Below are 12297 nucleotides of genomic sequence, written 5' to 3' on the forward strand. Positions count from 1 at the left end.
GAGTTGTTTTGAGAGGGTTTAATTTTTTGAGGTCTAAGTATATTTTAGATATGAGGCCCTTGTCTCTTGTATAGTTGGTAAAGATCTTCTCCCAATCTGTGGACTTTTTACTTATCTTGCTAGCTATGTCTTCTGCCATGCAGCAACTCTATAGTTCAATGCAATCCCATTTATGCATTCTTTTAATCGACTTACTGTGATTTTTTTTTAATTTAGGAAGTTTCAGCCTGTGCCAAGGAGCCCTAGTGCTTCTCCTATCCCTTCCTATAATATGTACAGGGTATCTGATCTTACATTGAAGTCTTTGATCTATTTGGAATTGATCCTAATGCAGGGTGGTTTGTAAGGTTCTAACTTCAGTTTTCTACACATTCTTCCAGCACCATTTGTCCAAGAGGTTGTCTTTCTTCCATCCTGTGTTTTTGGCTTCCTTATCAAAAATTAGTTGACTAAAGGTCCGTGGGTTCATTTCTGGGTCTTCAGTTCTCTTCCATTGGTACTCAGGGCTGTTCTTATGCCAATACCAAGCTGTTTTTATAACTATAGATTTATAATAGAGTTTGAAGTTTGGTATTGTTATTTCTCCATCAATGTTCATCCTGTTAAGGATTGTTTTTGCTAGTCAGGGTCTTCTGTTATTCCATAAGAATTTTTAGATTGCTTCTTTTATTTAATTAAAAATGTTGTTTGATTTTTATGGGTATTAAATTGAATTTATAAATAGCTATTGCCATTATTGCCATTTCACAAGAATTAATTTTACCAGTCTAGGAGCATGGAAGGCTTGTCCACTTCCTTACATCTCCTTTAATTTCCTTTTTTTTCAGGTTTTGAAAGTTTTCCTTTAGTGGTCCTTCACATATTTGTTTATTTTATTTTATTTTTGAGGCTACTACAACATAAGTTGTTTTCCTGGTTTCAGCCTCCCTCTTCTCATTGTTGCCATACAGAAAAGTTATTGACTTTTGTGGGTTAATTTTATGCCCTGCTATTTTGCTAACATTTTGGATCAGCTCAAGTAACTTGGCATAGGAGTCTGAGGGGTTCTTTAAATAGATTATGTTATCTGCAAAGACGAAAGTTTTACTTATTATCCTACTTATTATCCTTATGTTTGTTTGCCTCTTGCCTTGTTACTTTGGCTAGAAATCCTATAATGAAGGGGAGTGGAAAGAGTGGACACCTTTTCCTGTTCCTGATTTTAGAGGAAGTGCTTTTAACATTTTACCATTAAGCATAAGGCTTGCTATGAGTTTTTCACATACAGCCTTTATTGTACTGAGGAATATTCCATGGATTCCCAGCTTCTCCAGAGCGTTCATAATAAAGGAGTGTTGGATATTGTCAAATGCTTTTTCTGCATCTATTGAGACGATCATGTGATTCTTGTCCTTGGTCTTATTGATGTGTTGAGTTACATTAATTGACTTGAATATATTGAACCAGATTTGCATCCCTTGAATTCATTCTGTTTGATCATTGTATATTATTCTTTTTGATTGGTTGTTGAATTCATTTGGCCAGAATTTTATTGAGAAGTTTTGCATTGATGGTCATCAAAGAAATGGGTCTATAGTTCTCTTTCTTTGATGTGTTCCTATGTAGTTTTGGAATGAGGGTTATGATTGCCACCTAGAATGAGTTTGATAGTGATCTTTTGCTTTCAATTTCATTGAAGACTTTAAGGAGTATTGAAATGAGTTCTCCTTTGAAGGCCTTATAGATTTTGCCGTGAATCTCTCTGGTCCTGGGTTTTCTTGGATGGGAGGTCTTTTATTGCCATTTCTATTTCATTATTGTTATAAATCTATTTAGTTGTTTTAAACCTTCCTGGTCTGTTTTGGGTATATCAATATTTGATAGAAAGTCTTCTATTTCTTCCACATTCTTGTATTTGTTAGCATAAAGGTTTACAAAATATTCCCTGACGATATTCTGAATCTTGCTTGTTTCTGTCACGATGTTCCTGTTCTCATCTGTTTTATTTATTTGGATATGTTCTTCTCTTTTATTGGTCAAGTTATGTTTTTTTAAATAAATACATTAAATAGTGACCCCTTACCTATCCCAGGAATTATGTTCCAGAGACCCCTGGGAAGGGTGAAAAATCTGCAAAATAGCACTGAGTGAACCAGGATATAGCAAGGGATGAATACTTAATGCTGTTACTTCATGGATTTTCAGTTATCACAGGGGACCCTGGAATGTAACTCCGAAGATGAGTGAGGGATCTCTGTATTATATTTATTGGTATGCATACACTAATACATTAAATGGAAATAAACCCCTGGGTCATGGACTTTTGTAATGTGTTGTTGAATTCAGTTTTCAAATATGTCACTGATGACATTTATATCTGCTCATGCAGAAATTGGTCTGTTTCTTTTTGTTGTTGTTGTTGTTGCATTTTGGTCTCAATGTAGAAAGAGTTTCAAAGTGCTCCTTCCAGCGCAATATTTAGTTAATGGTAAATATTTGTTGAATGAAGAAGAATAAATGAGCAGGTATGCCCTAACTATTCCAGTTATTGTGTATATTATAAGATCTGTGGGAATTGTTCTTGTTCTGTATTTCTTATCTGTGAAGTAAAAGAGAACTAGTTCCTAAATCTGTCCAAATTCACTGTAGACATACATGTAATCTTTAATTTTGTAGATAAACCTGGGTAAGCTACAGAATATAAATGGTCAATGATTAGGCTGAATAGTAAAATGAGAATATATTTCCTCAAGTCAATATATTTAGATTGAATCAGTTTTTCCTTCATAATGTAAGAGACCTCATCTAATTATTTGGAATCTTCTGAAAATACAGCAGAGGTCTCCAAAAAGAGGAATTTTTTTTGGTATCCTGGCTTTTGATTTTGTGGAGTCCTTTCCTTGAAGAGACTACTTTTCTCTATTGTTGTATCTACCTATCTATCTAGGCCTTGTTTTATTGAGCAATCAACAGATGGGCAGATAAATATGTGCAAACAAAACACATCTCTCATTCTGTTCTCCCTCTCTCTGTCTCGCTGTCTCTGTCTCTGTCTCTGTCTCTTTCTCTCTCTCTCTCACACACACACAAACATGAAGGTTCATCTTTTTGGTACTCTTTTTTGTACAGAACTAGGAGTAACACTGTATAATATGCAAAGAGAACAGAGTAAATCACTATCTAGAGTTATTGTGATTCTGTCCTATGACAAGCTAGGAAAGACAGCTCTCCAGTAAAGATTAAGAAGTCAGAATTATGCTTTGATCTTAAAGAATTCCATAAATATATATATATATATATATATGTATAGATTCAGATATTGGCATTAGAAAAAACATACATTTATTATAAACTGTACATCATGTGGTCACATACCAAGGTTTTCTCCTCAAAGTTACTATCCCAGAATATATGAAATAAAAATGTCTCTGCTAGAATATTTAAAAAACAACATATAACCTCAACAAATAGCAAGCACCTAAAACCAAAAAACACATCCTCCCCTTTGTATTTTTTTCTTTTGTACTCTCCTATTGCCCCACTAAAAGGTGGCTACAGTAAACAAGTACTGACAATAAAATACTCTTTGAAAAAACTGCAGTGAATAAACAAAGAAAGGCTAATCTTCATGTGTTCAGATGCCAAAGATGTGTTTTTCTAACCCAAGTAGTGCTATAGCTGGATGTATAGTATTGGGAGCTGGTAAAACTGATGATAAACAAGTAACAATCCCTTTACAACAAACTCATGGAACTCTGACAGCAGCAATGCTATCAAAGTCTCAATATACATTTCTTCTTCTCTTAGGAAAAGAGTCCCTAACTCCCTTGCATTCTGAATTGTGATATAAGAACTAATAATAACTATTATGTAGAGCTGGCTTGCCTTATTTGATGCTAGAAATAGCCCTTACATAAAGTCAGGAAGCAGGTGAAAAGTAGGATATTAAGGTAGAACTATTCTCCAAAACAGAACTCAAGATTCACTAGAGCTACCTCACACATAGTCATGTTAAAGACGAGTATTTTAATCTAACAATTCGTTTCACCATAAATCACATATATTTTAGTCACTAGAAAGAGATAGTATAAGAATAAAGGTTTGAATCATACAACCAAGGGTGTTTAAGATTTCCACAATAATGTATAATATAGAGAGTCTTTAACAGGAATCTTTTCCACTCTAACTAGTGCATAATATTGGTTTTGCAATCATTTAGTAATTATATAAGGAGGACATATTTATTACGTATTATTGATTTTATAATTACTGCTGCTGGTATTCACATTATTACACAATGAAAATCTTTTAATATACAATGCTCTTCACCCTCAGCTGGTGAGAGGATAGTGCAATGTAATTTACAGACTCTCCAACAGTAGATTTTTATTGGCATTCTTTTGGGGGAGCCAACCAGCTAAATGGTTTTATTTCTGAAAAATATTGCTAATGGTGCTTAAGCAGAAAGGAATGTCCAATTTCAAGGTCATTCTTGGCAGTTGATTACAATCACCCAATGAGCACAAGGTTCCTATTTTACTGTTAAGTAATTTTTTGCTGCATTCATTGCTGGGAATTAAAAATTATGGCTATAAATTTTCTGTGCCAGGTAAATAGACATCAAAGGCCTCAATCATACACTGGATCATGACACATGAAGATATATTTCTTATGAAATTGATTTTTCCCCATGCACATGGCAGCTTTGCATTACTTTCCTCATGGAGTTTAGCACAGGAAATGTCTAGGCAGGATGAGTGTAATTGTCAGCATAGTTTATATTCTAGGCTCAGAACTCTTTTGATTACTTTTTTTCCCTCTGTGAAGATGTGGGGGAAAAAAGGTTGTCTAAGCATATATTTTGATTTTACTTGCCAACAGTTTGTGAATAGCTGATTTAAGGTCACTGTCACCCCCAAATGGGAAAAGATTAGATTTCTGAGGACCTGAAATATTAAAAAGAAACGTTGGCCCAAACAATATTTGATGCTCATCAGAATTCAAAATTGCTGATTTTTACCCCAGAAATATCCCATAGAGTTTTGTGAAGGCTGTGAGTCTATTATGCTGTTTTAATCCATCAGATTTTTCACTTTCATGAGAAGGGCATTGCATGTTTTCACACAAGCTTGCTTAGAGTTTTTCTGTCTTCTGACTATATTGTTACTTTTACAGAGAGAAATACAAATAATGAAGGCTGGGTCTAAGTAAAATGCATGAAAAAATGAAATTATATTTCAGTGTAAATGGCTGCATGGGGTGCTATTTCTGAGCCTCCAGTGTGAGATAGCTTTGTACAATGTAATGGGAACTGTATCTTTCACTAGTATGACTGGGAACTCTCTGTAAGAGCCAAACATAGGAAACGCATGGATCCCAAGGTCCCTTCTTTAATCGGTAAAGTGAGTTTTGTTATTATATTCATGTCGTAGCTAAATTCCAAACTCACCAGGCTGAGTTTTAAAGGCCTTTAAAAAGTCAGTCTAACTTTTCTCATACAATCTATATCCCATTGAACTTCCAGTCTTATGACTTTCAGATTAGTTTCTACTTACTGCATTTAGAACACAGATTTTATCCTTTCTCCATTTTATCTGAAATATTTGAACATTCTATCTTTCTCATCTTCTCTCCTCCCTCACTTGGTCGTTGGCTTTCTCCATTTTTTTTTTTCGATTTCACTATGTCTATTCTGTCCACTTCTTTCAAATGTAAGTTTTACATCCAAGTTGCAGGAAAACAACAACAACAACAACAACTCTGTCTCCTCTTCCATTTTAAATTAATAGGGACTTAGTCATATTCTAGGGTTTGGGGGGCTTTAATTTGTCCAACTAGGTTACTTGCTTAATCTGTGAACAGAACTCTTGACCCTAATAGCAGCATTCAACAAACATGGTAAAAAGCTATTAGGTAAAAAATATGAGAAGCAGAATTATGAGTAGAGGAATTCTGAACACCACACACAGGAAATACCTTTCGTAAACCTTACCATACCGTAAATCATTTTTCTTTAACATGGTGATGTCATCTTTACTTAAACTCTACAGTTTGATAACTGATCTGGACCTAGGAACAACCATCCTCTCTTCCTTAACATAGGGTAAAGGAAAAGTATCTAAGATATATTGAATATTCCAACTAATGAATTAGACTACAGATATTCTTTAATTTAATTAAATCCTATATTAATTTTGTGACATTAGTGGTATAGTCCTCATTTCATAGACAAAGAGAAGAAAATGAACTCAGAGAAATTAACCAGATAGCAAAGGTCATAAAATCAGGCAAAAAACATATTAGCAAACTTTTAAATCTTGACCTTGAGGTCCATATTCTTTCCCATATTGCCTTCCTTGATATTCTAGCAATGCACACGAATACTTTATAAATGTTAAATGAATAAAATATATAGTTTAATGAAGTTTTCAGAAAGGGCATATTATATCATTTTGTCACTATTAGTAGCATCTCCATCATTCTTTCTCCTCCAGGTGATATCTTTACTCATTTCTACCCCGGTGAATACTAAGAGGCTTTTGGAGTTAACAGCAGTCTTAAGCCCCAGATCAAATTCTTTTGTGACTGCTTTAGGCCACATTAATCTCACTGTTTATACATCACACACTGTCTGTTCCATTTCTATTTATTAAACATTTTGATTCAAAATAATTTCCTTGGTCATTGTATTGCTAAATTTATGTTTATTAGGGATTAGATTTTAGAAAGCTGATGCTAAGGGATGATTTAGTGAAATTATTTAATATAAGAGCAGGATCTTGGAGCTGCATGATTTCTAACTCTGGCCAAGTTCAACCTTCTATATCTTACATAGATACACAGTGCAATTCAAATATTTTAGATTCACAATTGACCCATGTGCATCTGCATACACACATACACACATGCACAAACATATAAAAGAAAGATAGTTTGGTTTTTTTTTTTATTTTTTGTGAACACACTGTACAGAGGGGTTACAATTACATGGGCAGGTTAATGCATACATTTCTTACCAAGCATTCCAGCCTCCTCCTTTGTTTACCCTTCACATCCCTTCCCAGCCTCCCCCCCAACCCCCACCCAATCCTCCCCGCCTCCCCCCTCCTTCCCCCCCCCAACATTATAAAGCTTATTTTCGACATGACAACTTGTACTTCTCATTGTTGCAACATTGTGTGTGTGTGTGTGTGTGTGTGTGTGTGTGTGTGTGTGAAGGAAACACAACATTTTCTTCCATTTTCCAAATAATAGATTTCATTATGGTATTTTTGTAAATGTATACAATGTTCTTCCATTACATTTATCCTCCATTACCATTTCCTGTCCCATTCCCCCTCCTACAATTCTCCCTCCAAATAGTGTCCCTTGTATATTTATGTCCTTTTGCTTATTTCTTTTCTTGTTTAGATTCAGACTGTCAGAGAAAAATGCTATATTTTCCTTCAGCATCTGGATTATTTTGTTTAACATGGTGATTTCGAATTCAATCTATTTTCCTGAAAGTTGCATTATTTTATTCTTGCTATAAATGAATAATATTCCATTATTTGTTTATTCATTTTTTCAATGCTGGACACTTCGGCTAATTCTACAGCTTGGTTGTCATAAATTATGCTTCACTAAACATGGATATATAGACTGTATGATGAGTCTGAGGCCTGTGCATATATTCCATGAAATAATAGAGTGAAGTTTTTTGTTTGTTTTTATTCTTATTGTTTTACCTCCACACTGGTGTCCATAGTGGTAACACTAATTTACATTCCCACCAATAATGAGGGCATCTCACAATAAGACATCCTCAGTAGCATTCCTTGTTTGTCTCTTTTGGGATAGCTATTTTAAATGTGGTGAAATGGAATCACAATGCAATTTCAGTATGCAGTTCCTTGATAGCTAAAGAGGTAAAATATTATTGCATGTAGTCACCATTTGGATTTCTCTTTTAAAGTGGCTATTCACTTTATTTGCCCATTTAATGATGATAATTTGTCCTTTTGGTGTTTAATTTTTGTGTTCTTTTTGCAGTCTAGATATTAGTCCATTTTCAGATGAATAACTAGCAAACATTTTCTCTCATTCTCTTCATTCTGACAATTATTTCCTTTCCTATACACAGAAGAAGAAAAAAAACTTGTGAATAATTTTAATGTAAGCTTATCATCTAATATATTAACTATGAAAGTGCACAGTTGAGGGTTATGATTATAAAAATAGCTAGGAAAGGAGTAGGTTTTCACATGTTCAGATAAACTGTGTAGTTACATCATTGCATACCAGAAGCATGCTTTCTTCAGTTACTTGAAGAAGGATCTATATCAAGAACTTGTATTTTAACACCAAGGACTTAATAGATTAGTAGAAATGGAAGAGTTACTCAAGAGGGATTAGCTTCCTAATCAAGGTCTGAACTACATTCTCTAGCAATATCCTCACTGAAAGATTCATATAACAAAGATAATAAGAAAATCTTATACGGCATTATTATTCTTAGATAAAAAATAATTTTAGGTTTTAAATTTTATTTCCAAGATACGTGGCTAGCAGAAATATATTGTCTCTTACTAATTTAGAAAGACTCATGTATATAAAAATTAAACAAGGAATGTTGGACTTGTGTTACATAGCCAAATAATTAATGGATTCTTTTTGTCTCTACAGAACACAGTTAGCAAGCATTTGAGCATCTTAATTTCTTTAATTTTTGAAATTCTTTGCTTTGGTTGAAAACGTAATTCAACTCTCACAAACTTGTAAGATGGAACCAGGGAAGAGAGGAAGAGAGGAAGAGAGAAAGAGAAAGAGAGAAAGAGCTAGATATAGAGAGAATACACAAATTAAATGTGATGCTACAGTAAAACCTGGGGGTTTGTATGCCTTTACTTTTTCTCTTCTTACCTTCATATTTCAAATAATTTATTCATTTTTTCATATTTATTTGGGCCATATTTTTATTTGCTAGGAACACAGATGTGAATACAACAACAAATGGCCCTGATATCAACTGTGTGGCAGAGAATAGACACAAAAACTATAAAAGAAAAAGAAAAAAAAGCAAATGAATAAACAATGATTTTAAACAGATATATTTTCGTTGGCATCAGTGTTTCACATTGGTAATATTAGCTCTTTTGGAAGTTGGGAACAGAAGGATTGAGAATCACAGACAGCACAGGCATAAAAGTAATATTTCTAATGTAGCCAGAAATAAATCACAACAAAAGATGCCAGACTAAATATGGCTAGAATTGTAAAGGGTAAGTTTCGTAGAGTGAAGCCCTGAGTTCAAAGCTGAGCTCCTTCCCGGAACATAGGTAAATATTGTCAAGGACTCTGACTCAGTACTCATAACAAAGATAGAGGAAAGTCGGTGGCATGAATGAGATCTTCTTGGTTAAATAAATAGAAAAAAAACCCTCCAAATAAAATCCCTACAAATAAAAAGTTTAAAATTTCTGGAAACACAAGTATCTAAGATTGAGAGCAGAAAATTTGTGAAAGGTTGGATAGGAGCAAATGTGTGTGCTGCTTTATAAAAGGAATCAAATATAACAGGTTAGTGAGTGAGTTGGTTGAGATAATGGTTTGAGCTAAGGTAAACAAAATTGTTTTTTATAATGTCCAAATTGGAGAATATCTTATTATGGTACTAGGATAGTAAGAAGTGGGCAAGCATTTGTAGTGTAATTCAGGAGCCATTGTGAGACCTAAAGAAGAAAATGATGTGATTCTAGTTGTCATTTGAAAGTATACAAGGTTTTATTGTGTAAGGAAAACTCAATGATGGGATATTCAATGCATTTTTCAATTTCCATTTGCTTTAGTATTCTTACACAAGCATAGAATGAAGGAGAAATTTCTTTGGCATATCTTTACCTCATAGGAGTATTCTGAAATATATATATATATATATATATATATATATATATGTATGTATATGTGTGTACATCTACATGTATATGCATACATATTTCAAGAAATTAGCTCCATATTTATGAATGTGACATTTTGGAATTAATTATAAAGAGTTTTTTTTTGGACTCACAACAGAAAGTAGAACATTATTTCTATCATTTACAAGGCTCCTGCTTACTTATTAACATATTTTCAAAATAGATTTTTGCTTTCTTATTTAAATCTGAAAGTATAGCTATGTATATACCTTTCATTTGTGTCCAGGTGTTCACCATGGTGACTGATACTCAAGGAGAGTACTGAATTGTGAAATAAAATTAACAGTTAACTCAATTATCCCAAATCACTGTGACAGAAGGTAGAGTGTTTGTCACTGGATCTATTTCAGTACTTGTGTGCTATAAGAGAAAAATTCAGCATAATGCAAAAGTGCTAGGAAAATTTATTAGGAAATGAATACACATCCAATAAATTGAAAATGGATCTTTTCCTAAGGAACAAAAAATGGTCATTATTTTAAGTACCTCCTTAAGGCCAGCCCTTGGGACCTATTCATTCACTGTGCCAAGGTTGGAGGTTGGCTAAATTACCTTTGCCCTCTAAGATAAAGTTTACTTGCATATCTAGATAATTAAATATTTATTGTACAAGGAAGTATTTGTTGACATAACAACTCAGGTTGGAATAAAGAATTATTAATTCTTACATGAGTGAGATACTCAAAAGTCCCAATTTGTGACATTCCATGACCTTGATGAGCTACAATGATTCGTCCTCTTAAAATGAAAAAGATTAATTACAATATTCTCTCTCAGACATTGTGATCTCATCCTCTACTTTAAGGTTCCTTTGTATTTTCACATTACTCTTTGCTATGTGCTACTTAATAACATTCATTTCTGGAATTCCAGGATGGCAGAAATTTTCCACACATACCTTTTCCCCAGAAACAACACTTCCTGGTTTGATCATATTTTATCCTCTGATATTCACAACAGCTTATTAGGTGCAAGTTAAGGTGGAGTGTTTTCCATTCCAGTCTGCTTTCTCTTTTTGTAAAGTGATGTGCTTCAGTGAATGGATCACAGGACCAGGAACTACTTGATCTTATATTGCCATGTACTAGCATACTTGAAATCTGACATGTTGCTCAAACTGCTTCCAAACTCTCCATATCACTGAAACTTGTGGATAAAGAAGAACAACAAGCTGGGTGCAGGTGTCTCATGCCTATAATCCTAACTACTCAGGAGGCTGAGATCTAAGGATGGCAGTTCAAAGCCAGCCTGGGCAGCAAAGTCCATGAGACATATCTCCAATAAACCACCAGAAAGCCGGAAGTGGCACTGTGTAGGGCGCTAGCCTTGAGCTGAAGAAGTGAGGGACAGTATCCAGGACCAGAGTTCAAGTCCACGACCGATAAAAAAAAAATAGCCACCTAAATTAATTATCTACTTAATTTATTTTATTTTTTTTGTTGTTCAGGGGCTTGAACTCTGGGCTTGGGCGCTGTGCCTGTGCTCTTCAGCTCAAGACAAGCACTCTACCGCTTGAGCCACAGCACCACTTCCAGTTTTCTAGTGGTTTATTGGAGATACGGAGTTTCCTGCCAGGGCTGGCTTTGAACCGTGATCTACAGATCTCAGCCTCCTGAGTAGCTAGATTACAGACGAGAGCCACTGGCGCCCGGCATTTATCTACTTTAGAGAGTCTTGCATATATATATGCATCTATATATCTTAACAAACTTTTCTGAACAGTACATACTAAACAAACATACTTTGTCAAAATAAATGCACCATCCTTCACTACGTATCATAGTTCTGTCTTCCCAGGATATAGGATGGAAGGAATAATGAGTGGAAAATTCACCATTTTCAATCTTTTCGACTCCATAGTGTATCTGCAAAATATTGGGAATAAATTTATGGAGTTCAAGAGTATACAATCTATTTCCAAAAATAGTTTGTTTTTTATTAGTTGTTTGCTTTTATTTGTTTGTTCCTATCTATCCTCTCTCTTTCTTTCTCACTCTCTCTCTCTTTCTCTCAAATCCCTATCTATAATACAAAACCCAGCAAAGGAATTACTTGTAATTTTCAGAGACTTCCATATCATTTGAAGGTCCATATAAATGGGCCACACTCTATGTTGTCTTTCTTAAAGGTAAAACTCCTAACCTTTTTTAGTTAATACAACTTAAGTAAACATTTTACCATGAATTTGGAAAGCCAGGTTCAGCAGACAATTACTCAGAGTAATGCTTCTTCCCTGTTATTGATGAATATTTCTCTCACTCTCACATCCAAAGAACTTCCTGAGGTATTGTGAGAGCCAGTGCATCTAGTTACTGCTTTGATTTTATTGCTTCTCATTCTTTTATTTCCTCCGATGTCTTTT

The sequence above is a fragment of the Dipodomys spectabilis genome, unplaced genomic scaffold, assembly GCF_019054845.1.
Source record: "Dipodomys spectabilis isolate Male_0828 unplaced genomic scaffold, ASM1905484v1 ptg000024l, whole genome shotgun sequence".
In the NCBI taxonomy this organism is placed as follows: Eukaryota; Metazoa; Chordata; class Mammalia; order Rodentia; family Heteromyidae; genus Dipodomys; species Dipodomys spectabilis.